The sequence below is a fragment of the Canis lupus genome, chromosome 3 (genome assembly GCF_003254725.2).
Source record: "Canis lupus dingo isolate Sandy chromosome 3, ASM325472v2, whole genome shotgun sequence".
Taxonomy (NCBI): Eukaryota; Metazoa; Chordata; class Mammalia; order Carnivora; family Canidae; genus Canis; species Canis lupus.
Genome location: NC_064245.1, coordinates 88,120,475 through 88,146,267, shown reverse-complemented (window position 1 = coordinate 88,146,267; position 25,793 = coordinate 88,120,475). Strand labels below are relative to the sequence as shown.

General features: G+C 40.8%; 1 protein-coding gene across 1 annotated transcript in view; it reads right to left on the bottom strand.

The window, feature by feature from the left end:
* The window catches only part of KCNIP4 (potassium voltage-gated channel interacting protein 4), a 1,134,091-nt gene that overhangs the window by 950,758 nt on the left and 157,540 nt on the right, over positions 1-25,793 (bottom strand).

Genomic DNA, 25,793 nt, shown 5'->3' with positions numbered 1-25,793 from the left:
ACCCATATCTCTTATCTAAACTTCCCTTTTTTACCTTGTAAAGTGATACTAATGATCTTAGTCACGTAAGCTATCACTGTGTTGAATAAATGTTAGTTGAATTTAAGTCTAGTCTACAAGCGAAACCACATAAATGGCTTCTTAGGAAAAAAAAAAAAAAAAAAAACAAGGAATGGATCAACCTGTTGAGGACTTTTTTGTAGTCACAAGTGAGGTCAGTATTGGGTCCCTATGGGTTGGCTTAGGACTCCTAACCACTATGTGTATGTCCTTGCACAAATAATTTGACAACAGCATGCTATATTTTCTTCCTCTGCAAAATTAAGCCGAGCGGACCAGCTGCCTAATTTTACCATTAGAAATAAATTCAGAGGGATCCCTGGGTGGCGCAGCGGTTTGGCGCCTGCCTTTGGCCCAGGGCGCGATCCTGGAGACCCGGGATCGAATCCCACGTCGGGCTCCCGGTGCATGGAGCCTGCTTCTCCCTCTGCCTATGTCTCTGCCTCTCTCTCTTTCTCTCTCTGTGACTATCATAGATAAATAAAAATTAAAAAAAAAAGAAAGAAATTCAGAAAATGTATACTTCACGTAAAACAAGGTATATAGGAAACCAGTCAATAAAAATGTGCTGCTATTGATATTTTAAATACAAAAAAATAAGGAAAATGCATTCAATAAAAATTTTAGGATGCACTTCGGGTCCCAGATACCATCCTAGGAACTGGGGATTGAGTGATCAATAAAACCAGCAAGTTCTCTGCTCTCATGAAACTACTTCCTAGTAAAGAATGATAGGATAATGTCCCTGGTGACAACATCAATAGTGCTCTGAAGACTATTAAACAAAGCAGTGCAAAGAGAAATTAACGGTGAAGGTGTGCGTGCACAGTCATATTGGAGAGTGCATTTGGGAGGTACTTTCAAAATAGGGACACCTGGGTGACTCAGTGGTTGAGTGTCTAACTTTGGCCCAGGTCATGACCCCGGGGTCCTGGGATTGAGTCCTGCACCAGGGTCCCCACAGGAAGCCTACTTCTCCCTCTTCTCCCTCTCCCTGTGTCTCTGCCTCTTTGTCTCTCATGAATAAATAAATAAAATCTTTTTAAAAAATAGGGTGATTACAGAATGTCTTAGACAAATAAGGTCTGAGCCCTGGCCTAAAGGCTAAGTAGCCAGCCTACATCATGCTGATGTCTGTAGGACTCTAGCATGTGATTATTCAAGATGCATTCTCAGACCTTCTACAATCTACCCATTCTGAAAATCCCAGTGCAAAACAAGATCTGGATTTCAACATGTGGATTTTATTCACTTTGCTTTAACAGAAGGAATATCCACAGCTGCGTAACAATCAACAAAGGGAGGCCTTTACCATGGTGAACCCATCATGTTCTTGGGAATTGCAGGTTCCCAGCCACCAGACTGATCAGCTGGGTAACAATGGCCTCGTTACTGAAGCAACCTAAGCCTCAGTTATTTAATCTATAAAACAGACCTGAAACAAAATCAGTTACGGAATCCCTGGTGCAGAAGAGATCCTCAAAATGGAATTATTATTGCTTTCTACTGAAGAACTAACTGCCTACTAGCGATGTGATCTTGGGTAAGTTGTATAATTTTCCTATGCCTCAGTTTCCCTATTTGTAAGATGGGACTGATGGTAATAATAATAATAATCCCCCCTCATTAGGCTTGTGTGAGAAATGAATGGAGTTGTGTACAGCACTTTGAGTGGGTCTCAGCACAGGGTAAAACTCAGTAAGTGCAAGACACCTGGCAGGCTTTAGCCCAGGGTGTGATCCTGGGGTCCTGAGATCAAGTCCCACATCGGACTCCCCCGCAGGGAGCCTGTGTCTCCCTCTGCCTGTGTCTCTGCCTCTCTGTGTCTCTCATGAATAAATAAACAAAACATAAAAAAAAAAAACTCAGTAAGTGCTCTTTATTATTGCCACCCATGACTTTGCATCTGGCCTAATAATTATAACCACTGGCTCACAGACCACTGTGAAATAAAAATCGCTGGTGTTGACTTAAAAAATATGATGCACTAAGCTTTCTGTGTGCAAATTTTACCAACACTAAAAACAATCACTTGCCCCATTCTTGCATCTTTTAGAGATTTGAAAATATTAATTAAATTTCTCAGCACAATGATGTGGTCAGTGAGTAAGAACCCCTGCTTTAGATAATCCTCCCCCTTTTGGTGCACTTACACATTGCCCTAAGACTGAGTCCTATTCTCCCCACACAGCTCTTCAATCAACACCGGCTGTATTTTATGTGATATTCACAAATCACAGAAATGATTTTAAACATTAGAGTTTTTTTTTTTTTTAATGAAAGCATTCAACTGACTCCTCTTAGTTTTACATTATCGAGGAACACAGATCTTCTACAGAGTATTATAGAATATTTCATTTAGAAGATCAACTGACATGGTTTCACCCAAGGAGAGGTATCACGCTACTTTTCACGGGTATCAGTAATTGATCAGGATACCTTATCCCTGAGCCCACCCAGAGTGTGGTGTCCACACTGAGATCCAGGATGTCGTTCCTAAGCAAATACACTGTAGAAGAGGAGACGTACTGACCAGCCCTAATCTGGCCTCAAACTCTTACATGAGAGTTGACCTCTGAGAAGTCTGAACTCTTCCTGCCACCACGCCCTGTAGCCTGCTATTAAAGGGCTGCCCAGGGCAACCCAGGTGGCTCAGCAGTTTAGCGCCGCCTTCAGCCCAGGGTGTGATCCTGGAGACCCAGGATCGAGTCCCATGTCGGGCTCCCTTCATGGATCCTGCTTCTCCCTCTGCCTGTGTCTGTTCCTCTCTCTCTCTCTCTCTCTCTCTCTCTCTCTCTCATAAATAAATAAGTTAAATAAATAAATAATAAAAAATAAATAGATAGATGATTGATAGATGATAGATAAATAGATAGATGATAGATTGATAGATAGATAGATAGATAGATAGATAGATAGATAATAAATGGCTGCCTGGATAGGGCCTTGGATGTGGGAGCCATGAAATTATAACACAGGTTCATATCTTCATCCTTCACCTTGGCTTGACTTTAACATGCTGTTCCTCGAAACTCCTCTTCTTCATTCTTTGCTCTCCTTTCTAACGATGTTCATGTTCACCAACATAAATACCCTATTATGTCTAACCTGAAAAAGAGAAGACTACACACAGGCCTTAAGCAAATCTACTCAGCTATCTGCACCCAGACTCAAGAAGAGCCTCCTACAGCCGCAATGTTGAATATCAACAACATGAAGACACTCTCACCCTTCACCTTGCTCCTCATCTCCATGACTCATGGTTTTCTTTGCTGAAAATGTAGCTCACCTGCCCCCATGCTTCCTGCCTTAATAGTTCACGTGCATAGCCCAAACTTCACCAATGCCAGTGACTGGAATCTAGCGGCTGGATGAATGAGTGTGAAGAAGTTTCGTGTTCTGCTAATGCTCAAAATAAAGCATAGCAGCACAGGGAAAATTCTAGTAGCAACTGTTCTATTAAAATGGGTGAAAAGGGGAGATCCCTGGGTGGCTCAGTGGTTTAGCACCTGCCTTCAGCCCAGGGCATGATCCTGGAGTCCCGAGATCTAGTCCCACATCAGGCTCCCTGCATGGAGCCTGCTTCTCCCTCTGCCTGTCTCTGCCTCTCTCTCTCTCTCTCTCTCTCTCTCTCTGTGTGTGTCTCTCATGAATAAATAAAATCTTTAAAAACAAAATAAAATGGGAGAAAAAACAAAAATAATATGGGTGAAAACATACCACACCTACACACTAATGCTATAAATTATTAACAATGTAAAAAAAACTAGCTTAAATTCGAGCTTCCAGTCATACATGTCTTTATTAAAGGAATATTCTAAATTTGTTAAACAAATAGGAAAATGATGGGCTTTTGAGATTGACTTTATTAATATATATAGGTTATTAATATATATAGGTTTTTCTGGCAGCATGTATAGTGAAATAAAGAAGTAGGTAGGAAGCATGAGGTCTTAAGTATTTTAGTTGTTAAGAGCACCCTATAAGCTTTCAAAAATATAACATCTAAATGGAAGCAAGGCAGTTACTAGGATATGACACATCACCTCTCTTTGCATAGTTTTCTTAAATGCCCAAATGAGGCTTGTTCAGTGAACAAATGAAAATAATCTAAATTTTGGAGAAAAAAAATATATGCATTGTTGAAAATTGGATTCAACCTATATAAAGCCAAGGAAAATGATATATTCACTCAGTAGAACACTGTACAACCATTACAATGATCTCTCTTCTTTTTGCAGCAAGCTTATAAGAAAATGGAAAACATAAAATTCTTATGTTCAAATAAAAATGAAAATTTGATGTATATAGTAAAATAAACTTGTATAACAAAAAAAATACAAAAAAACACACATACACACACATAAATACATCACATTAAAATTGAATGTGTCCTATAATGAGGCTATATAATTTTTAACTATTTCTTCCAGGTTTATTTTTTCCAAATTTACTCCATGGTGGAAATGGGGAGAAAATAGTATTAGTTAAAAAACAAAGTCACTTAAAAAAAAATACCTTACTTCCTAAATTGGAAGTCACCCAAATGGCTAAACGGGAGAACAGGATGTTGTGGTTATACATACAAGTGGCTATTCATATGATGGATAATTACGAAGCTATTTTAAAATCATGACTTGGGAAAAGTGTTTAATGATGTAATCTTAAATGTAAAAATAGATTATAAATCTTTATATACAATAATTCTCAAAATGACTGGTGGAAATACACTGGAGCCACACTAACAGAAATATAACATGTACCACATAGGTAATATTAATTCTTCCAGTAGCCACACTTTTAAGGTAAAAAGAAACATTTATCTTTTCTTCTGCTGAGTTTAGGCTTTATTTGCTGTTCTTTCTCCAGCTCCTTTAGGTGTTAGGTTAGCTTGTGTATTTGAGATTTTTCACGTTTCTTGAGAAAGGTATATGACCCAGCAATTGCACTACTAGGTATTCACCCAAAGGATACACAGGTTGTGATCTGAAGTGGCGTCTGCACCCAAAGTTTATAGCAGCAATGTCCACAAACTATGGAAAGGGCCCATAAATCCATCAACAGATGAATGGATAAAGACAATGTGGTGTCTATATACAATGGAAGAGTACTCAGCCATTAGAAAGGATGAAATCTTACCATTTACAGTGATGTGGATGGAGCTAGAGGGTATTATGCTAAACCGAATAAGTCAATCAGAGAAAGACAATTATCGTATGGTTTCACTCATATGTAGAATTTAAGAAACAAAGCAGAAGATCATAGGGGAAGGGAGGGAAAGGTAAACTGAGATGAAATCAGAGAGGGAGGCAAACCATAAGAGACTCTAACTATAGAACAAGCTGAGGGTTGCTGGAGGGGAGGTGGATGGGGAGCTAGGGTAACTGGGCAATGGGCATGAAGGAGGGCACGTGATGTGATGAGCACTGGGTGTTATATGCAACTGATGAATCACTGAACTCTGCATCTGAAAGTAGTGAGAGACCATATGTTAATTAATTGAATTTTAAAAAGTTTAAAAAATAAAAAAAAAGATGACACTAATTTTAATAATGTTTTATTTAGCCCCATATACTCAGAATACTATTTCAACATGGAATCAGAAAGAAAAAATTATTAGTGAGATATATAACATTTTTTTCTACAGTCTTTGAAACCAGCACGTGTATTTTATATTTATAGCACCTCTCAATTCAGACCAAGCATATTTCTGAAAAAAAAAAATTATTTATTTATTTATTTATTTATTTATTTATTTATTTATTTATTTATGAGAGACACAGAGAGAGAGGCAGAGACACAGGGAGAGGGAGAAGCAGACTCCATGCAGGGAGCCCAGTGCAAGACTAGATCCCAGGACTCCGGGATCATGCCCTGAGCTAAAGGCAGACGCTCAACTGCTGAGCCACCCAGGCGTCCCACACCAAGTACATTTCAAGTGCTCCTTAGCCATGGACCCTCCCATGCAGCATCACAGCAGAGTGAGCAGAGAAGGTTAGAAATTGTTGACTTTTCTTATTAAGTTTAATCTCTGGGCATGTGCATTGTGTTTCTTCAAAGTCTTACCAATTTACTCAGTCAACAGCATTGAATCAATCCATCTACCTATCTAAATACACAAAGTAATGAAATATTTATTTTATATTATTTGGATTCACATATAAATATATGTATATGACCATACAACCTTTACAATTAATTGCCCATTTTTTTATGAACTGTTTTCCTTGTCTCATGCCCCCAGAGGCTAATACAATGCTAGACTCAGTAAATCTTGACTGGAATCCACTTAAAGAATACTAATGCAAGATAATTTTTTGAACAGAACTGGCTGTTCTTGGTGAGAAGAGTCTCGGGGCAGAGCCTCCCGTACGGTTCTTCAACCACAAACAGAAAACAAACAAGCAAGGACACCCCTATTTTATTTTGTTCTGAAGTGGTAAAGCCTACCATCACAGTTTATTATAAATGAAGATGGCATCCTCTGGCCAACATTTAAACATTTGGTCGGAGTTATTAGTGGACGGGGCAGTGAAATTCTTCTACTCGTAATCAAAACTTATTCCCAGTCCTGATTCTTCTTCCCTAGAATGAATGCTCACAAAGTCCTTACAAGAGTGACGCGAGGGGAACCTCGGAAAGCTGAGGAGGGGTCTAGAGAAGATGGAACTGGAAAGAGAGGATTCACACGGTGATTTGCGGTGTAGTCAAGGTCTATTATCTCCAGTTGATCGACTGGATAGAAGTCTTCCCGTCTAGGACAGTGCCTGGTACACAGTGAACGCCTAATAATGCTTCTAGAATGTATGCACAGATGCACCATTGATCTAATGCCCTTACTTGTCAGGGCACTCAGGAAAATGCATCTCTAACAAAAAACTTAAGTTTTCCCCCGGATAACGATTCCTGAATTATGGTTGAATTCACACAAGTGATATGAGAAGAACATGGCCCAAATTATCTGCCTGTTTCTATCATCACCATAACTACCATGGTTGACTGTGTGTCATGATAAACAAAGCCCACGGCTGCGTAGTTCTCTGACACAGCAGCACACACCATCCGGTGCTTACTGTATACACAGGTGCAGGTGCGTATGGGCCCACCTAGAACCAAAATGGACTGCTCTACTCGCTCAGCCTCATTGGAACTAAAAAATACACTTGGCTTCTTTGCTCTCTTACTGCAATAAAGGTTTATATTTTTTTTTCTTTAACTGAATAAAAAGAGCTGGTTTAAATATTGAACACCAGCCACCGAACATATTCTGTTGGCTACCAAAAGCAACAGTCCATTAAAAAGTTTGGAGTAGAAGCTTGAGGCAGTCTCAAAAACCAAATTCACAACTTTTTGAAGTGTTTACTCAGGGCCAGATTATTAGTTGGAAGTGATAGGGACAGAAAGGCTTGGGCTTGGCCCCCGAGCCGATTAACCTTGGTAAATTCTCTCTCTGCTCTGAATCTCAATTTTCTCAGCAAAAGGGACTAGTGGAAACTAAACTTGCACACTTGGTTATCCCAAGGATTAAATCACATAAGTCGAGTGCTTTTCCTCCAGGAGATGCTAAATTTTTCATTTCGGCTTTGATGCGCTCACCCTTCTTTTTGTCGAAAAGCGAAGGCAGCAGAAAGGAAGAAAAACAATCCGATTTATCTCGAATTGTAAAAATTCTCAAGTTTGCTTTTTGCGGTTTGAAAAAAAGAACCTTGAGCCAAACACAGAGAATTTGGAAGCAGCCTGTGAGTTATAATAGGTTTGCTAGGAAATGGTTCGAGTGCCAGGAACTCTGGATCAGAGGGAAATTTATGCAATTAGATCATTTGGTCTAAATGAGATTATACATTTTAGTAATGAACAGTCTGATTCTTTAGGTAAAGCCAGGGTAACGGGAGGAAAACAGTAAGAAGAGATTCGATTTATTATAGAAACTTCACAGCCCTGCAGACATGGAAATCCTACATGTACGACAAGCAGGCATCTTCCATAATGGCTGCAGATAAGTAAATTATTTCAGGCAATTGTGTGGATTATAGGGAGGGGGCAGACTGGGAATTTTAGGAACATGGCTATCACACCAGCCTGGAAGACAAACCTTGAAGTTCAGGAGAAGAGAAAAGGCAAAGAGGCTCAAGATGGCAATACCGAATGAGTGCCAATTAATGTGCCAGGCGTGCACCTCGGGACAGAAATAGGAAGAGTCCAATGCGGACGCTCATAAGCGAGCCAGTCTGACTTGGAGAGCAAGCGGAAGAGCCTTGGGCTGTATCATGACACTAAGGCTTCTGTCTCCAGTGATTTATTTATATAAAAATGAAATAAAGCGTGTCACATTTGTACCCACAGTTGGGGATGATCAATTATATGTGGCCAGGATCAGAACCACGGTTCCATCAGCCACTGCCAACTCCTGCCCTGGTTCCCAGAAGACACTAGAAGGCAGTTGAATTTGCTCTTTCAAACCAGCGAAGGTTTTCGCTCCTCATCCCTTACTTGGTGGAGGCAAAGAAAGCACAGCTGCCCTTTCCACCCAAGCTCAGATGACCAGGAGACGGAAAGACCTGTTGGGCCCTGTGCTTCCTGGGACCAAGGACAGCCCAGGCCTCCACCAGCCAGCCTCACTGGGAGGAAGAGTTTGCTCTACCAGTCCCACCTGTAGCCCCTTTGTTCCTAACATTAGAAGTTTCCCACTGAAACTGTGACTCTGGAAGGTCCCCATTGCAGCTGGGCCTGCGGCTGACAGCCTACTGTTTCCTCCTCACTTAAGCGGAGCTACTAACTGGGAATATGCGCTATCATTAGGACAGTCAACATCATAACAATATTAATGCAGTTTCAAGATGGGGCATGTTGTTGTTTCTGTTGTTTTACTATCAAGGGACTCTAATCTCTTTTGCCTCGTAAATTTATTTGAGTGGCCTTATTCATTATGCAAATGAATGCCCACTGCTCTGGGAAAAGGCAATAAAGATTGTGTGTGTCTGTGGGGAAGGGTCTGGGTGTGTGCGAGTGCAACTGTGTATGAGCTCACAGCAGCACGCTTGCGTCGCTCAACAAGAGCTCTTTCATCCCTCATTCTGCAGCTGATCCCAGTGGAGAAAGTGGGCAACTTCTGAGTGAGGGGCTGCTCCACAGAGGAACTGCTCCCGCAGCCGGGGTGGCATCAGGATGGTTCGGACCCGGCCTCGGGGAAGGGCTCCCTCAGCAGCGGAGCAGGTGGTTGACTCAGAGACCTTCCCACTGTGCGTGTGAGGACCCAGAGCAGGTCCCCGGGGCCCAAGCACCAGGGTGCTAGTTCAAGGAGCTTGCTGGCCAGGACCAGGCACGAAGCAAAGGAGCTGCTGTGGGTCTTCCAGGAGCCATTGGCACCAGCGCCACCACGTGGCACAATGTGTACACGCAGCAGTGCTCTAGGGTTGTCTGCATGGGCTCTAACCGCCTTAGGGCCAGGGCTCTAACCCCGGGCGGGTGAGGGCTCTAACCCCCTTAAGGCGAGGGCTCTAACCCTCTGAGGGTGAGGGCTCTAACACCGCGAGGGCGAGGGCTCCAACCCCCTTGTGGGTGAAGGCTCCAACCCCCTAAGGGCAAGGGCTCCAACCCCCTAAGGGCGAGGGTTCCAACCCCGTGAGGGCGAGGACTCTAACCCCCTTGTGGGCGAGGGCTCCAACCCCCTAAGGGCGAGGGCTCTAACCCCCTTGTGGGCGAGGGCTCTAACCCCCTTGTGGTGGAGGGCTCCAACCCCTTTGTGGGCAAGGGCTCTAACCCTGGGCGGCAAGGGCTCTAACCCTGTGATGAGGAGGGCTCTAACCCCTTGCGGTCGAGGGTTCATGGATCCTCTGGGGATGAGAGGAGGAAGGGGAAGGACCTGAAACTCCCTGAAGCGGGGGCCGGTGGCAGGGAAGCAATACGTCCGGTAAAAACAGAAGGTGATGGTTGCCTGCTGCCAGGTTTGTTGGCGGCCCTCCCTCCCTCTTGCAACAAAAACAAAGCACCGGGCTTGGTAGGCGTCAACCCCATAGAATACCTCCCATAATAACACTCAAGGTGGTTTCAGTTACACTATTTTACAGACGCAAAGCTGAGGCCCAGGGAGTTTGAAGAATTTACCCCAAAGTCACCCGAGGGTGCAAGAGGCAAGATCCTTTTTGATCTTCCCGCAGCTTAATAAGTTGGATAATGACTCTTCCGGCCTCATTCTAAAAGTGAGGAACAGAGACAGAGTAGGGCTCCCTGACTGACCCTAGTGCAAAGAACTCACAAGTCCCATATCCCTTAGCAAAAGTCTTATTTTACCCCATGGTGACCCACTCTGCACAAAGTGCAGGTTTCACCGATTCATTCATTTCGCTTGTGTAAATAAAAGTCCTGGAGCGCCTGCCATCTACGGGGCCTTATCGGGGTGCTGAGATAAAGCAGCGATCCTAACACAGCATCTGCCCTCCTGGGACTGGATTCTAGGGAAAGAGGCAGAAAATAAGCAAGGGCACAAATGTGGGGATCGAGTGTCAGGTAGTGATCATTGTGATAAAGAAACACAAAGCCAAGTAAATGGACGAAGAGCCCGGGGGCTGGAGAAGGGGGGGGGGGGGACACTCTGTCCTCAGTGTGACACCTGAGAAAAGGCAGCAAGGGGATCAGGGACAAGAATCCAAGAGTCAAAGCTCTGAGGGGAGTGAGTGTGCTTCACGACGGAAGGAGGCGGCCAGGGTAGCAGCCCCGGCCCGGGGAGCCAGCTAGGGGATGACCCAGGGCGGCCGGGGAGCCAGGTCACGCAGGGCTTGGCAGGCCCTGGAGAGAAGGCGCGACTTGCATCTCAAGAATGGTAGGGACCACGGAAGGGGTTGGAGCCTGGCGTGACAGGGCTGACCTCCATTTCCGAGGCTGGCCCTTTGGCTGCCTGGGGATTAGAGAGAGCTGTGGGGAGGGACGCGGTGCCAGGGAGAAATCAGGGAGATGGGATGAGGACCCAGACGGACGTCCAGGCGACAGAGGGTGATGTCTCAGAATAGGGTGGCGACTATGGCTGGGTTTATTTCCAACTTTCAATGCTTGTAAATTCTGTGACCCTGAGTTTAATGAAGCCCTGAGTCTCGGCTTTTTTTCATTTTTTTTTTTGAATTTTAAAATATAGTTATTAAAGACCTCAGAAGTTGGGACTGAGAGCATACCTGCAAAATAAAATGATAGATCCCCAAATATATGTAACATTCATCATCGCTTTTCACCTGCCATAGAAAAAAGGTATACGGAAGGAGCTGAGCAAACAGAGAATTTGATTCAGAAATTGATCTGAAATAAACTCATGATTTAATCAAAGCAAGCACCAACTTACTGTAAGTGCCAAAGCAAGCAACTTTATCATGGACTTGCCTGTTTTAGTTTGTAGAGGGCTCTTGGTTCAGGTCAAGGAAATTAAAAGTGATCACTGAAAAAGCCAAAACTTCCAAGAATTTGCTCTTATTATATATACACATGGTTCCCTAAAGGGAATTTGAAACACATGGCATCACATAGGAAAACAATCCTAGTTACATGATTCACTGCCTACAAACCTCCAAGAAACCTCTGAGTTGCCCTCATCATAAGCAAATAATCTGGATTAGAAACGGAATATAAAATAATAGTAACTCTACACTGAAGTGTGTAATTTTTTTTTAGATTTTCTAAAAGCCTGGGGCTTAAAAAAAAAAAAGGAGCTTCTTGCTAGATTTTATGATTTGAGATTAAAAAGAATACTTAAGCAAAATATTTTGACTTTAAAGCATATTTAGGCAGCTTCTAAGACCTGGGAGTTTTAATTTGGTTTTCGCTTTTAACACAGCTTAACAATAACCCACAACCCTTGGACCAACTGGTTTTCGCTTTTAACACAAAAGTAATTTATTCTGTAATCGTAATACAATAAGTACGTAAAATATAGATTGTGCTCTTCCTCTGCATAATACTAGAAATGCCTCCACAGATATTTTAATTCTTTAGACCCTAAGTACATTTAATTTCAAATATAAATTCTGATTTAAGTACATGAATGCTTAAAAAGCAGAGTATCACCCTGGTTTTATTGTTAAAATTCACAACTAAGAAACATCTCAATCTTGCGCACTTCTTGTTTGCTACTGCCACCTGCTGGTGGAGCCCTAACATGTGCATGTGAGCACCCTACACACATCCATTAGGTTTTAGGAAAGTTTATTGCAATTGGAAATTATTAAGTAACATACTTCTCATTGTAAAATGTACATATATTTATTAAAATGTAGAAGGACACAAAAAAGGAAATTATTCCTGCATTCCCACCTCCCGCAGACTATACCTAGTATATATAGCCTTTAAAAACTTGTAATCTTGTTTTCTTTCTGTTTTGTAATCTTGTGTTTTTCTTATAATCTTATAATCTTGTACTTTTATGTTTTTTGCCTAAAATAGGTTGTCAAAATTTGTGTCATTCAGGGCACCTGGCTGGCTCGGTCAGTACAGCAGGAGACTCTTGGTCTTGGGTGTAGAGTTTACTCAAAAAAAAAAAACCTTTAACAATGTATGTCATTTAATACTCTTATAGTGACTACATTACATTCAATCACATAATGTATAATTTTATTTTTGAACATTTGGCTTCTTCAATTTTATTTATGTACATATGTATATGTGTGTGTATATACATATAGGTATGGACATACACATATATATTATTTTTTAGTAGAGCAATATATTGGCTTAAAAATCTGCATTCTAGGGAATATTCCATTCTATATATACAATGGAATATTCCTCAGCCATTAGAAACGACAAATACCCACCATTTGCTTCAACATGGATGGAACTGGAGGGTATTATGCTGAGTGAAGTAAGTCAATCGGAGAAGGACAAACATCATATGCTCTCATTCATTAGGGGAATATAAAAAATAGTGAGAGGGAATAAAGGGGAAAGGAGAAAAAATGAGTGGGAAATATCAGGGAAGGAGACAACATGAGAGACCCTTAACTCTGGGAAACGAACTAGGGGTGGTAGAAGAGGAGGAAGGCGGGGACTGGGGGTGACTGGGTGACGGGCACTGAGGGGGGCACTTGATGGGATGAGCACTGGGTGTTATTTTATATGTTGGCAAAATGAACACCAAGAAAAAATAAATTTAAAAAATCTGGACTCAGCTCTATTTTTTTATATAAAACATTGCTAGAAATATAGTTCCTTGTCAAAGAATACTAAAACATGAAGGCTTTCAATCAATATATATGGCCAAGCTCATATCCAGAAGCCTATACTAATTCACACTCCTAAGAAATTACTCTCTCCATATATTTTCATCCACACTTCCTTTTACATACTTTAAAAAGCTACTAAAGACTCCTAACTCTGGGAAACGAACTAGGGGTGATGGAAGGGGAGGAGGGTGGGGGGTGGGGGTGAATGGGTGATGGGCACTGAGGGGGGCACTTGACGGGATGAGCACTGGGTGTTATTCTGTATGTTGGTAAATTGAACACAATAAAAAATAAATTTATTGTTTTAAAAAAATAGAAAATAGAAAGCTACTCCAGTAGCATCAGGAAGGAAACTGAGATGCTGCTTTCTATTTCTAATTATTCAATTTGTGAATGTGCTCACATGTCTACTGGCCATTTCTATTTCCTCATTTCTAAAATTCCTTAGGCTTTCACATCAGGTTTCTGTTTTAGTGTTTGTACCACAATAGAAGAAAATCAACAAAATTGACCCTGCTTTGGGTGTGTGTGGCAAATATTTCCCCCTGTCATATATCACTTGATTTCATCCACGGTATCTTTCTATTATGTAACTATTTTAAATTTTTATTTAGTCAAATGTATGTCTTCTCCTTCATGTTTTCAACCCTGTGGTTTTACGCTTAGAAATTACTTCTCTGCTCTTGAAATCTGCCTTTATTTTACTTCAGAGAAAATTGTTCACATTTCCTTTTCTATGCCGGAAAGGTTGATCTAGATGGTTCCCTATGAAAGTTCATAAAGTCACCTGGCATAAGAAGGAAGGTGAACCTGTAAATCATTATCACATCGTGGCCCCTGTCTTGCCTGCACCTGTGTGAATTAGGACGCTGATGTGCAAAATATTTTGAGGACATTTATAAGGAAGCTCTTAATGTAAATGGGCTAGCTCTGTTCCACAGGTGTCCTCATTCATGCTCACAAGCTATGTTCAAATAAAAGTCATATCTTATGTCAAATAAAAACCCACCCTAAAATTCAACCACAAACAAATGCAAGTTTCTATTATTGTGAGACTAATAAAATGAGAAGGGACCCTAGGCAGAGAGCAGATTGACTCATACTTCAAGAAGTATGAGTTTTAACAAGCATCTCGCATGATAGGAAATTCCTGCATTGATCACACAGTGAAGGAGAAAGGGTAGTGAACAACAAGAAATATCACAAACTGAGGCTCTAGCAACACTGTGACCTACCAAAAAAAAAAAAAAAAATCATCTAATTTTTCCCTCCCTGAGTCTCCTTTCCTTCTGCAAAAACTGAAGTAATTCACATTGGTGATTTCAAAATTGTCTGCACTCTGACTCACCATGAATTTCTATTTCTCACACACACTTGGATAATATCTCATCCCGTGTAATAACAGCAATCAATAATCAGTCACCACCATAATACACAACAATCACTTAAGTGCCCTCACACCCCACAAAGCATACAATTTTGAAGAAACAGAATTAAAATGGGAATTGTCACATGCATGTCATACAACCTATGACTACACTGTACTAGTTCTACACTAGGATGCAATGTTGGATGCCTAACATCACCGAACACACCAGTGAATAGAACCGGAATGCCTATTACTTCTGATCACATTTACATATAGACAGATGCTCAGTCTTCAGATACTCACAATCTTACATATGTCAAGACTCATATTATGGACCCTGCCACTAGCAAATGACTGATAATGTATAGGCAGGGAAATATATACTCTATCACTCTGGTATCTTAATGAGTCCTCTACAAACTCAGGACTTTCCTGGATTATGTATTTTTTTTTTTTTTTAGCATTTCGTGCGTCTTATTCTTGAATGATCTTATCACATATAGATACTTTTTAGGACTTCCTTCTTTCATTCAGCACTATTGACTACATGTGAGTACCCCCCTTGCCCAAATTCATGTTAAATCCTAACTCTCCATGTGATGGTGGTAGGAGGCACCTCCAGGTGGTAGGAGGAGGTGATCAAGCTGTGAGAATGGGGTTCTCATGAAGGGGATTAGTGTCCCTATAAGAAGAGACTCCAGAGAGGTCCATCCCCACTCCACCATGTGAGGACACAGTAAGAAGATGGCCATCGATGAACCAGGAGGCGAATGCTCACCGGACACCAAATCTGGCAGTGTCCTTGACCTTACACTTCCCAACCACCAGACTGTAAGAAATAAACTTCTGTTTCTGAGCCAACCAGCCTGTGGTATTTTGTTATAGCAATTTGATGGCCTAAGATATGTATCCATTAATAAAAGTTGAAGTTATTCTTTAAATGTCCAAATCAAGAGGAAGATGTGCCTATAAAATTTGTAACTTTAGATTGTAATCATGGTCAGACTGAAACCCTCAATTTGGGAAAGATAAATGATGGTTTGGTTATTATGATTATGCATAATCCTTTAAAGACAAGTCTAGGACAACGGTCCTGGGCTTACCAGGTTGATTTCTCCGTCCTCTCTCTGAGACCAGGTTGCAGGGCAGAAAAGAATGCAAGATTTTTATGACTCTTATAATTAAAAAAAGAAGCCATAAAGCAACTCCTCAAAAAGAATATGTAATATAAATGTGCTTGAAAATCCTAGTCTTTTGTTCACTCATTCCATTTGTATAATGGCACCTGTCTTTGGTTCTATTGTCTTATGCTCTCGAGAAGATTTTTATTCTTTTATAAACTGTACCTAATGTTGATTAAATATATCTGTATAGTGAAAAAAAAAAAAAAAAAAAAAAAAAAGAATATGTTTATATGTTTTTTTAAAGATTTTATTTATTTATTCATGAGAGAGAGAGGCAGAGACACAGGCAGAGGGAGAAGCAGGCTCCACGCAGGGAGCCTGATGTGGGACTCAATCCCAGGACCCTGGGGTCACCCCCTGAGCCAAAGGCAGACGCTCCACTGCTGAGCCACCCAGGCATCCCTGCTTATATGGTTTTATCTGTTTATCTTTCTCGAAACTAAAGTCTCAAAGTTATTCTCATGTCTTGCTTTACAGAAGAGACTCTGCATGTAGATTCTGTATCAGAAAATATTTTTTTTTGTGTGTGTGTGTAACAGAAAATATTACAAACAGCATGTTTTGGAGCAAATGGAGAAGCGCATTGAACATATTCCTGAAGTATCCCTTGATAAAAATTAAGGTAGGGGCACACCTGCATGGCTCAGTTGATTAAGCGACCGACTCTTGATTTTGGTTCAGGGTCATGAGGTTGAGCCCTGCGTCCAGCTCCATGCTAGGCGTGGACTCTGCTTAAGAGTTTCCCTCTCCCTCTGTCCCTCCTCCACCTGCTTACATGCACACTCTCTCTCTCAAAAAAAAAATTATAGCATAATGTAAAAATAATAAGACTTGGGATGCCTAGGTGGCTCAGTGGTTGAGCGTCTGCCTTTGGCTCAGGTCATAATCCCGGGGTCCTGAGATCGAGTCCCACATCGGGCTCCCTGCATGGAGCCTGGTTCTCCCTCTGCCTGTGTCTCTGCCTCTCTCTGTGTCTCTCATGAATAAATAAATAAAATCTTTAAAAATAATAGTAATAGGGCATCCCGGGTGGCTCAGCGGTTTGGCGCCTGCCTTCGGTCCAGGGTGTGATCCTGGAGTCCTGGGATCGAGTCCCGCATGGTGCTCCCTGCGTGGAGTCTGCTTCTCCCTCCACCTGTGTCTCTGCTCTCCCTCTCTCTCTGTGTCTCTCATGAATAAATAAATAAAATCTTTTAAAAAATAATAATAATAAGACTTCTTGAGGAACTAAGCTCATATGACCGAAATATACTCAAATGTAGTAGTAGTAGTAGTAGTAGTAGTAGTAGTAGTAATATCAACTAAACTGATTGACTTCTCACTCTGCACCAGCTGCCCCCCAGTCAGGCTGCCCGTGTGCAAATCCCAGCTCAATCACTTACTGGCTATACGACCTTGGATTAAGTTTTGTGTGTTTATTTTGTGTATATCTGTGGCAGATACTAGAACCTGCTGTTATTATACAATTGATGCTTGGCTCTTCCACATCGTCTGTCTCATTAATTTCTCGACAACAAGAGTTTCTGTGATGAAAAACAAAACACGGCATTCCCCCCAGCAAGATATTTAGATATGTTTAAGCATTCTGCTTTCATCTTTATATGTATGGCCATTGTAAGGCTATTATAAACCTGCAGCCGTAATGCCGAAGTGTAATCTAGAGCGAGGGTCACAAAACACAGCAAACAAGGATGGTAACTCTGTTAGCATTTCAAAAGCGTAACAATACTTCGAGCCCAGATTTTCCTGCCACGGTAACTATAAAGCCTGAAGAATATAAATATAAAAAGATGGGAGATGTTATTGCTGAAAAGTGAAGCCTGTAAGAAAGTGCATGTCACAACTGCTGAAAGACATAGTGATTTCAGAAGAGACGCATACTTAGTAAATATTGTGAAAACAGATCTGAGATTCTAGTTAAAGATAGCAGGCCAAATACAGACATTCCCTCCACAAATAGCCACGAAAATGAAAACACAGTAGTTTTTAAATAGTATGTACAGAGACTGGCAGAGAACAGAAGAGAATAAAATTTCTGAAGCTGGAAATGTGAGGATGTGTGGAATCTGATTTTTGTCACTTGAGGAAATGGAATCTTTACCAAGCAGTGCAACAGGATTTGCTTGCTTAACTCCCAAAGGGTTCAGTAATTCTTCTCCCTACCTACAGATGGCAGTAAAAAGGGACTTTAAAAAAAAAAAAAATCAGTGAGACCTTCCCCTGGACTTTCATACTCTTGGGAGCTGGGTAATCTACCACCTACTTCTATCACCCTCATCCGCCAAAGACTCGCCATTTAATTTTTTGAGTAGGGTGAAACTGATGGCTCTGGCACTAGATGAAACCACATGCAATTGAAATAAGGGTACCATATTAAACAGAGGAGAGATTCAGAGGAAGAGCTTATAATTAATATTGAGACCCTGCAGCCTCTCTACTACCCACCCACAGGAGCTGACAGATTAAAATAAAAGAAATTTATTCTCTCACAGAGGGCTCTTCCAGGCCCAGAAGTCCAAAAATTAAGAAGTGGGTAGGGTTGGTTCCTTCAAAGGGAGAATCCATCCCATGTCTCCTCCTGAGCTTTTAGAGTTGGTTACTCACAATCCTTGGTGCTCCTTAGCTAGCGGTTGTTCTCCAATCATTGCCTCTATCTTCACATGCCCTCTTCTGTGTATGCCTCTCTGTCTTCTCCTTTTTTGTGTCTTAAAAGATAATCTCGTTAAATTTAGGACCCATCCTAATCCACAAGGACTTCATCTCTACCCTTAACCTTAAATCCATCTGCAAAGATCTTCATCCCAAATAAAGTTAATATTGAGAAGTTCCAGGTACACTGAAGTTTAAAGTGATATTATCCAACCCAGAACATACCCCCAAGAGAAAAGGCCAAAAAAGGTTATTATTGGAGTTGCCCAATGAAATAGCACAGCTGTATTCCCTCTACAGTGAAACTCAGAGGCTTTAATCTCCTCTTCTCCCTCCCCACAGGCCCAGAGCTTTCAATTTGTTGTTGAGTGGCCCACTCTTAAATAGAAATTATGCAGAGATGGAATCTACAAAAATATTCGTGAAATAAGAGAACTTTTTCAAACAGGAACATGCTATTATAAAAAGGGAAAACCATAAGATAAAATTCAATTAAAATTACTATGAAAGTAGAAGGAAAACTCAGTGGAAGTATTAGAAGACAGAACTGAATAAATCTTAGGAAGTGAATGAGATGATGAATAGGATACAAAGAAAGGTAAGAAAATTAAAGGATGAGATGAAGAGAGATGATATTTGAGTAGGAGTTCCAGAAAATAGAAAAAAAATAAAAGAGGAAAATAAATAAGAAATAATCCAGTAGGACTTCCCAAGATATAAAAGATATGAAGTCCTAGATTCAAAGTAGAGCAAAGTACAACAAAATGATGAAACTGGACCTCCATTGAGAAACATGGTCATGAAATCTCAAAACACAGGAAATAAAAGAAAATCCTCAGAGATGGGGAAAATAGACTTGAACACAGACAACCAAGCATCAAAATGCAAATAGGCTTCACTAAGGCTAGAAACTAGAGAGTTTGAAGTCTCTTTACATTTCTAAGGAACAAGATTTCTGTGTAAGCCAGGGAAAATCAATGTTGTATGAGGCTCTGAAGCTTACATAATTTGGGAAGGTTCTCTTTAAGAAAAATAATTCAAAATTATAAACACAAAATTAGACACAAGGGTCTTGAAAGTGACCCATGCATATGAAAGGTCCTAAAGCATAGCTTCTTTCAATTTTGCAGCATATCTGCTTTCAGATCCAGAATCCTATAAACATTCAGACTATCAGAAAGTAAGAAGGTAGAAAGTCTAAAAATTGACAACACTAAGTCCCTAGTACCCATTCACAAAAGCCTCCTGAAGGAAATCCTTCACTAAATATCCTGTTGGGATGGAATCATTAGGGATCGTAATGGTGATGGTGGTTACGTGAATCTACACCTGTAATAAAGTGACAGGGAACTACATGTTCACATCATTACAATGTCAGTTTCCTGGTTTTAATATTTTGCTGAAGTTACATAAAATGTAACAACTGGGGGAAACAGTGAGGGTATCTCTCAGCCCTATCTTGGAAAATTCCTGTTACATTATAATTGATTCAAATTAAAAGAGTCAGACAAATGCAAAAAGAAAGAAATCCAAGAAATAGGAATCCAACACAAGAGAGAGGCAAAGGGAAGTGCAGGGTCAACCTTTATAACAGAACTAAATGCGAATAAATGTGGATGAAAAATTCTTTGAAAGATAGCTCCAAAAAGGTGAAATTGATAAAAGAAAATGTGAAGTGTTTGATCACTTTGAAAGAGTGGTTAGAAAACTGACAGAGTTTAAAGATGAATTAATATCAAATGCATATAAAACTAAAACAAACCAAAAATAGGAGACATCTTCAGAAAAAAAGGAAAGGATGTAACAGGCAGGAAACACAGGTATAATTATATAGGTTCAGATATCAGTGTTTACAACCATAATAATGTAAACACTGAAAACTTGTTTATCCAAAACAAAATTATAGTAGAAATATGAAAGTATAATAAATGCACATATTGGAGGCGTAGGTAAAGAGCTAAATTCCTATCTTCCACCGAGGTAATTCAAGAGATAACATTCAAGACCAGACAAGTAGTAACAGCAGAACTACACCACGTGACCAAAGAGACAATATGTTGAAAGCACTGGGAGAAGAGGCTGTTGCTTCTCATAATGAACTTTATGTATTTATCCAAAGCTCTAAATGCATATAAAAGCCACTGCGTGGCTCAGTTGGTTAAGTGTCTGACTTCAGGTCCGGTCATGACCTCAGGGTCCTGGAATCAGCCCCGCGTTGGGCTCCCTGCTTAACGGGGAGTCTGCTAAAGAAATAAATTGAATCTCAAAAACAAACAAACATACCATGGCTCCAACAAATTCTGTACCCTACCATTGTATATATAATAGCAACTTAAAAACCTTTCAAATGACCACAAACTTTCATCTTAAACTTACAGAAAATTTGCTGATTTTTGAAAAATAGATGTTTATATTTTAAATAAAAATGAAGAGTTATTTTTAAAGAAAACTTACAGAAAATTTGCTGATTTTTGAAAAATAGATGTTTATATTTTAAATAAAAATGAAGAGTTATTTTTAAAGACGCTGTGGAAGTCAGTAATGTCTTCAGTGTCCCAATATTCTAAGAGGTCAACCTGCCGAACACTGAAACGTCTGCCCGGAATGTCTTCTGGAAACCACACAACATGACGTATTTTTTAATGTAAGACGCAAATTATAAGGAGATGTCAAAAACCTCAAGGATGTAATGATTAAGCTAAACCCTGTATCCCCATACATTTTCATTTGGAACAATCTGATGGAAATCCAACCACGTCAAATGGAAATGGAGAATTTATCATCAACAAGTACAACTGCTGGCTCCTTCCCACAGCAGCATTTTCATTTATCTTATCGTGATCGTGTCCTAAATTTAGTTTCTTCTTTACTCTTTACCAGAGTAAATTTGATCAACTATCTCGGAGTCAACGTTGAGTTGATGTTAATTTAATAATTCCCAACCCTTCATGACCAAGTGTCATTTCTTGCATCCAAATGGTCTTTTAAGCTAACTCAGCTGAATGTAAAGCAGGAATAAAGTTTCTTGGGAACTATAAAGATCCATTATTGACTGCTCCCACTCCCACTCCACCCCTCCCTAACAACGGGTCATTTAAACTGTATGTTTGCACAACAGTGGAGTTGGATTAATTTGGTCATCTAAATTTGCAGTGTTCAATTCCTACCATGTATCAGAATCAGTTGGAGAGCTTGTTAAAAACAAAACAAAACAAAACAAAACAAAACAAAACAAAAAAAAAAAACGGATGCACCAGAGCACTTACCCAGAGACCTTTGGTGTTGTTAGTAGCAGCTTTACTGAAATACAGTTCCTATCCCATGGAAACTGACCATTTTTTGGTGTCCCATTCATTGGATTTTAGTATACACACAGGGCTGTGCAACTCTCATCATAATACATTTTAGAATATTTTTATCATTCAGAAAAATCCCCCACAGCAATTACCTATCATCCTAACCTTCCCCTCTCCAAGCCCTATGTAAGCACTAATCTACTTTCCAACTCTATGGATTTGCTTGTTTTGGACACTTCATACACATGGAACCAAAAAAACACGTAGCCTTTTGTGTCCAGATTCCTTAATGTAGCAGAAAGTTCATCACAGTTATAGAATGAATCAGAATCTCATTCCCTTTTATTGCCAAAGAATACTCAATCACATGGATGTATCAAATTGTATTTATCCATTCATTAGTCACTAAGTTCTTAGTCACTAGGTCACATTAGTTACTAAGAGCTCTATGTTTTCTCTGTCATTTCTTTCTCACAACTCTATGAAAAAGGTGTTATTAACCCAATTTTACAGATGAGAAGTTGACGATCTAAATGGTTAACTTGTGCAGGATCCTTGCACAAGATGTGTTCCCAAAACCATCTGTCTCCTAAATTTCTGATCTTCTCATTAATCCTCTTGCCTTCCCATTACAACACTTCCCATGACAACATCCAGAGCTGAAACTATATTGGAGAGGTACCATACTTTAAAATCTGAAAGAAAATTTGCATGTTTTCCAGCCACTACTAATTATTCATTTTTTAATGTATTTATTCATTCGATATTCAGTGTTGATTCTGCACCAAGCACCATACTGAGCATTGGGCATATAACTGCAGAGCTATCTTCTGAGAGCTGATATTCCACTAGAGGAAGCAGGTATTTAATGCAATAATCCCAGATATAAATTCATATATAAAAACTCTAATAAAAAAAATCTGGTGCCAATTAGAGTATCCAGGGTTTGCATTTTTATAGACATTTACCTGTATGCCATCATGTCCATCAGGAACTGTCCCTCCTCACCGGTGATGTGCTGGGAAGGGCAGGCCAATCACAGTATCCCAAATCTAGCCAAGGAACTGGTATCCTGACTCAGCTTGGTTTCTCATAGTATATATAACACATACCTGGCCACAGTCAATATATAAAGGACAGGCATAAGACCGGAGCTGCAGAGACCAATATCCTTCCATAGTCTACCACCAGCCAGGGAAGGCTAAGTTATGTTATGGTAAGAACAAACCAGAAAATCAGAGCAGCTTAAACCAGCAAAGTATGGTTTTCCCTCACGTGACACCTCCATCACAGTCAACATGGAGACTCTGCTTACTGCAGCCCCTTAGAAGCCTAGATGGAAGAAGTTGCATATGCTTCCCTGATCCCAGAGTGGGGAAAAAGGAAAAGAAAAGAAGAGGAGAGGAGAGGAGAGGAGAGGAGAGGAGAGGAGAGGAGAGGAGAAGAGAAGAGAAGAGAAGAGAAGAGAAGAGAAGAGAAGAGAGAGAAGAGGAGAAGAGAAGAGAAGAGAGAAGAGAAGAGAAGAGAAGAGAGAAGAGAAGAGAAGAGAAGAGAAGAGAAGAGAAGAGAAGAGGAGAAGAGAAAGAAAAGAGGAGAGGAGAGGAGAGGAGAGGAGAGGAGAGGAGAGGAGAGGAGAGGGGAGGGGAGGGGAGGGGAGGGGAGGGGAGGGGAGGGGAGGAGGGAGGGAGGGGGAGGGAAGGGAAGGGAAGGGAAGGGAAGGGAAGGGAAGGGAACGGAAGGGAAAAAGGAAGAAAAGAGCACCATAAACCATACACTGGAGAAACACTCTACTTCTTTGGTCAAAGCAAGTCATCTGCCATGGCTGAGCTCAAAAGGAAGCAGCGTAAATTCTGCTTGTGAGAAGAGACACAAAATTCCTCTGGGGTTCCTATTTTCTTTTCCATTTGTTACATCGAGATGACCTAAGCATAGAAGTGTCGATAGTTAAGTTCTTCCATTACCACATGAAGGAACCCACCTATCCAATGAGGCCAAATGTAAAAACACAAAGCCTGAGAGACGGAGTTCAGGAGAGCCATGGGAGCCGCAGGCCAGCTGTAACCCCGGACTTCCCTGTTGTGTGAGACAACAGCATCCGTGATGTCTTGTCTCTTAACCCAGTTAGAAGTGGGTGCCTAGGGGCACCTGGGTGGCTCGGTTGGTTAAGTGTCTACCTTCAGCTCAGGTCATGGTCCTTAGGTGCCCATGGTGGGGTTAAGTGTCTACCTTCAGCTCAGGTCATGGTCCTTAGGTGCCCATGGTGGGATGAGGTCCGGAGCTGAGCTCCCTGCTCAGCTGGGAGTCTGCTTCTCCCTCTGCCTCTCCCCCTGCTCATGTGCACATGCTCTCTCTCACTCTCTCATACACACATGCTCTCTCTAATAAATAGATAAAATCTTAAAAAAAAAAAGAAAGAAAGAAATGAGTTTCTAGGGATCCCTGGGTGGCGCAGCGGTTTGGCGCCTGCCTTTGGCCCAGGGCGCGATCCTGGAGACCCGGGATCGAATCCCACATCGGGCTCCCGGTGCATGGAGCCTGCTTCTCCCTCTGCCTGTGTCTCTGCCTCTCTCTCTCTATCTGTGTGTGACTATCATAAATAAATAAAAATTAAAAAAAAAAAATTTAGAAATGAGTTTCTATTACTTGTAACCAACAGTGCTCACTCACATCAAGCTTGTCTGGATGGTCAGGACATGATAAACTGCGAACCGAGACAATCAAAGATGATACAGGATCACCAAGTGACTGTATGAGTGCCAACCTTCATCATCCTCCTATCCACATCGGCACAAAAGGATTATGACATCTACCTTGTAAGTTCTTATGAGGATAAAAAGAGTTCTTGCATTAAGCAATGCCAGTCGCCATCTGCCACCTAGCAGGTGTTCCTTAAAATCTATGTCTCTGTTGCTTCCTTGCTTCTGTCTTTCTGCTCTTATTCCTTCCTCCTGCCTTCCCAAGGCTAAAAACCACAAAGTATTTCATCTTTATGTTGCTGTCACCCAATTGTGTTTAAACCGGGTTTAAGAAGTACCGATGAAATGAAGGGGGGTGCCCAGGACTGAGGGGGCTGAGAGCAGAAATATTGTAAGCACAAGGAAAATCCAAACAAACTGAAGCCTGGGCTCTGACCCCTGAAGCCACAAGCGGTGAGGGTGCATCATCCTTTCACCGAACGGGGGAGAGGTGATTCCTGCTGTGTGTGCTGGCTGCACACCCCGCTAGACCGCAGTAAGAAACGCTGGATAACTGTCTGCATCTCTGCAAATACTTCTCTGGTTTGTCCAGGATAATCTCATCGCTCAGGCCAAAGGCAGAGCAGAGCGTGGGACTGGGGAATCTAGCATCGACTTCAATGCATCATTGTCTCTTACTGTCTTTTTTATTTATAACTTTGCAATAAATTAACTGCCACATATACCATGCAGTTCAGGGCAGAAGATGCACAGTTTGTATCAAATCCATCTTTAGGTGCCCTGAGATGACTCCATCCCAGCAAGAAGTGACAAAGAACAACAAAGCATTTGGTCAGCATTAAGACTAAAAGTAAAAAGCATTAAATACGTATTTCTTCCACAAAAACATATTAAAGCTCTGATTGTCTTATAAGCGTGTTCTATGAACCTTTACATCCATTGTAAAGCTTTTCATCTACTACTAAAATTACTCGCCATACGTTTTAAGGAGGTCAAATTTATAGTATACTTGTTTTGCTCACCTCAAAGCTTAAAACAAAGAAGGGGACTCTATGTTACACATTTATTATACATTCATTTGTGTGTTTTTGACTTATTTATTTAGTGAGGGATTATAGAAACAGTAATAGGTTTATTCTGTAAACATGTATTTTTATGTATATTGCATCAATTTGTATACTGTCAAGGATTAAGAATAACAGTAATAAGTGGTTATACTTCATTGGCCTTATAAATCTAGAAAACACTGGAATGAACATGTTTTCTTTCTCACGGACAGCTTATAAAGAGGATAGAACAAATAAGATCATCAACTTACGAAGGAAGAAACCGAGACC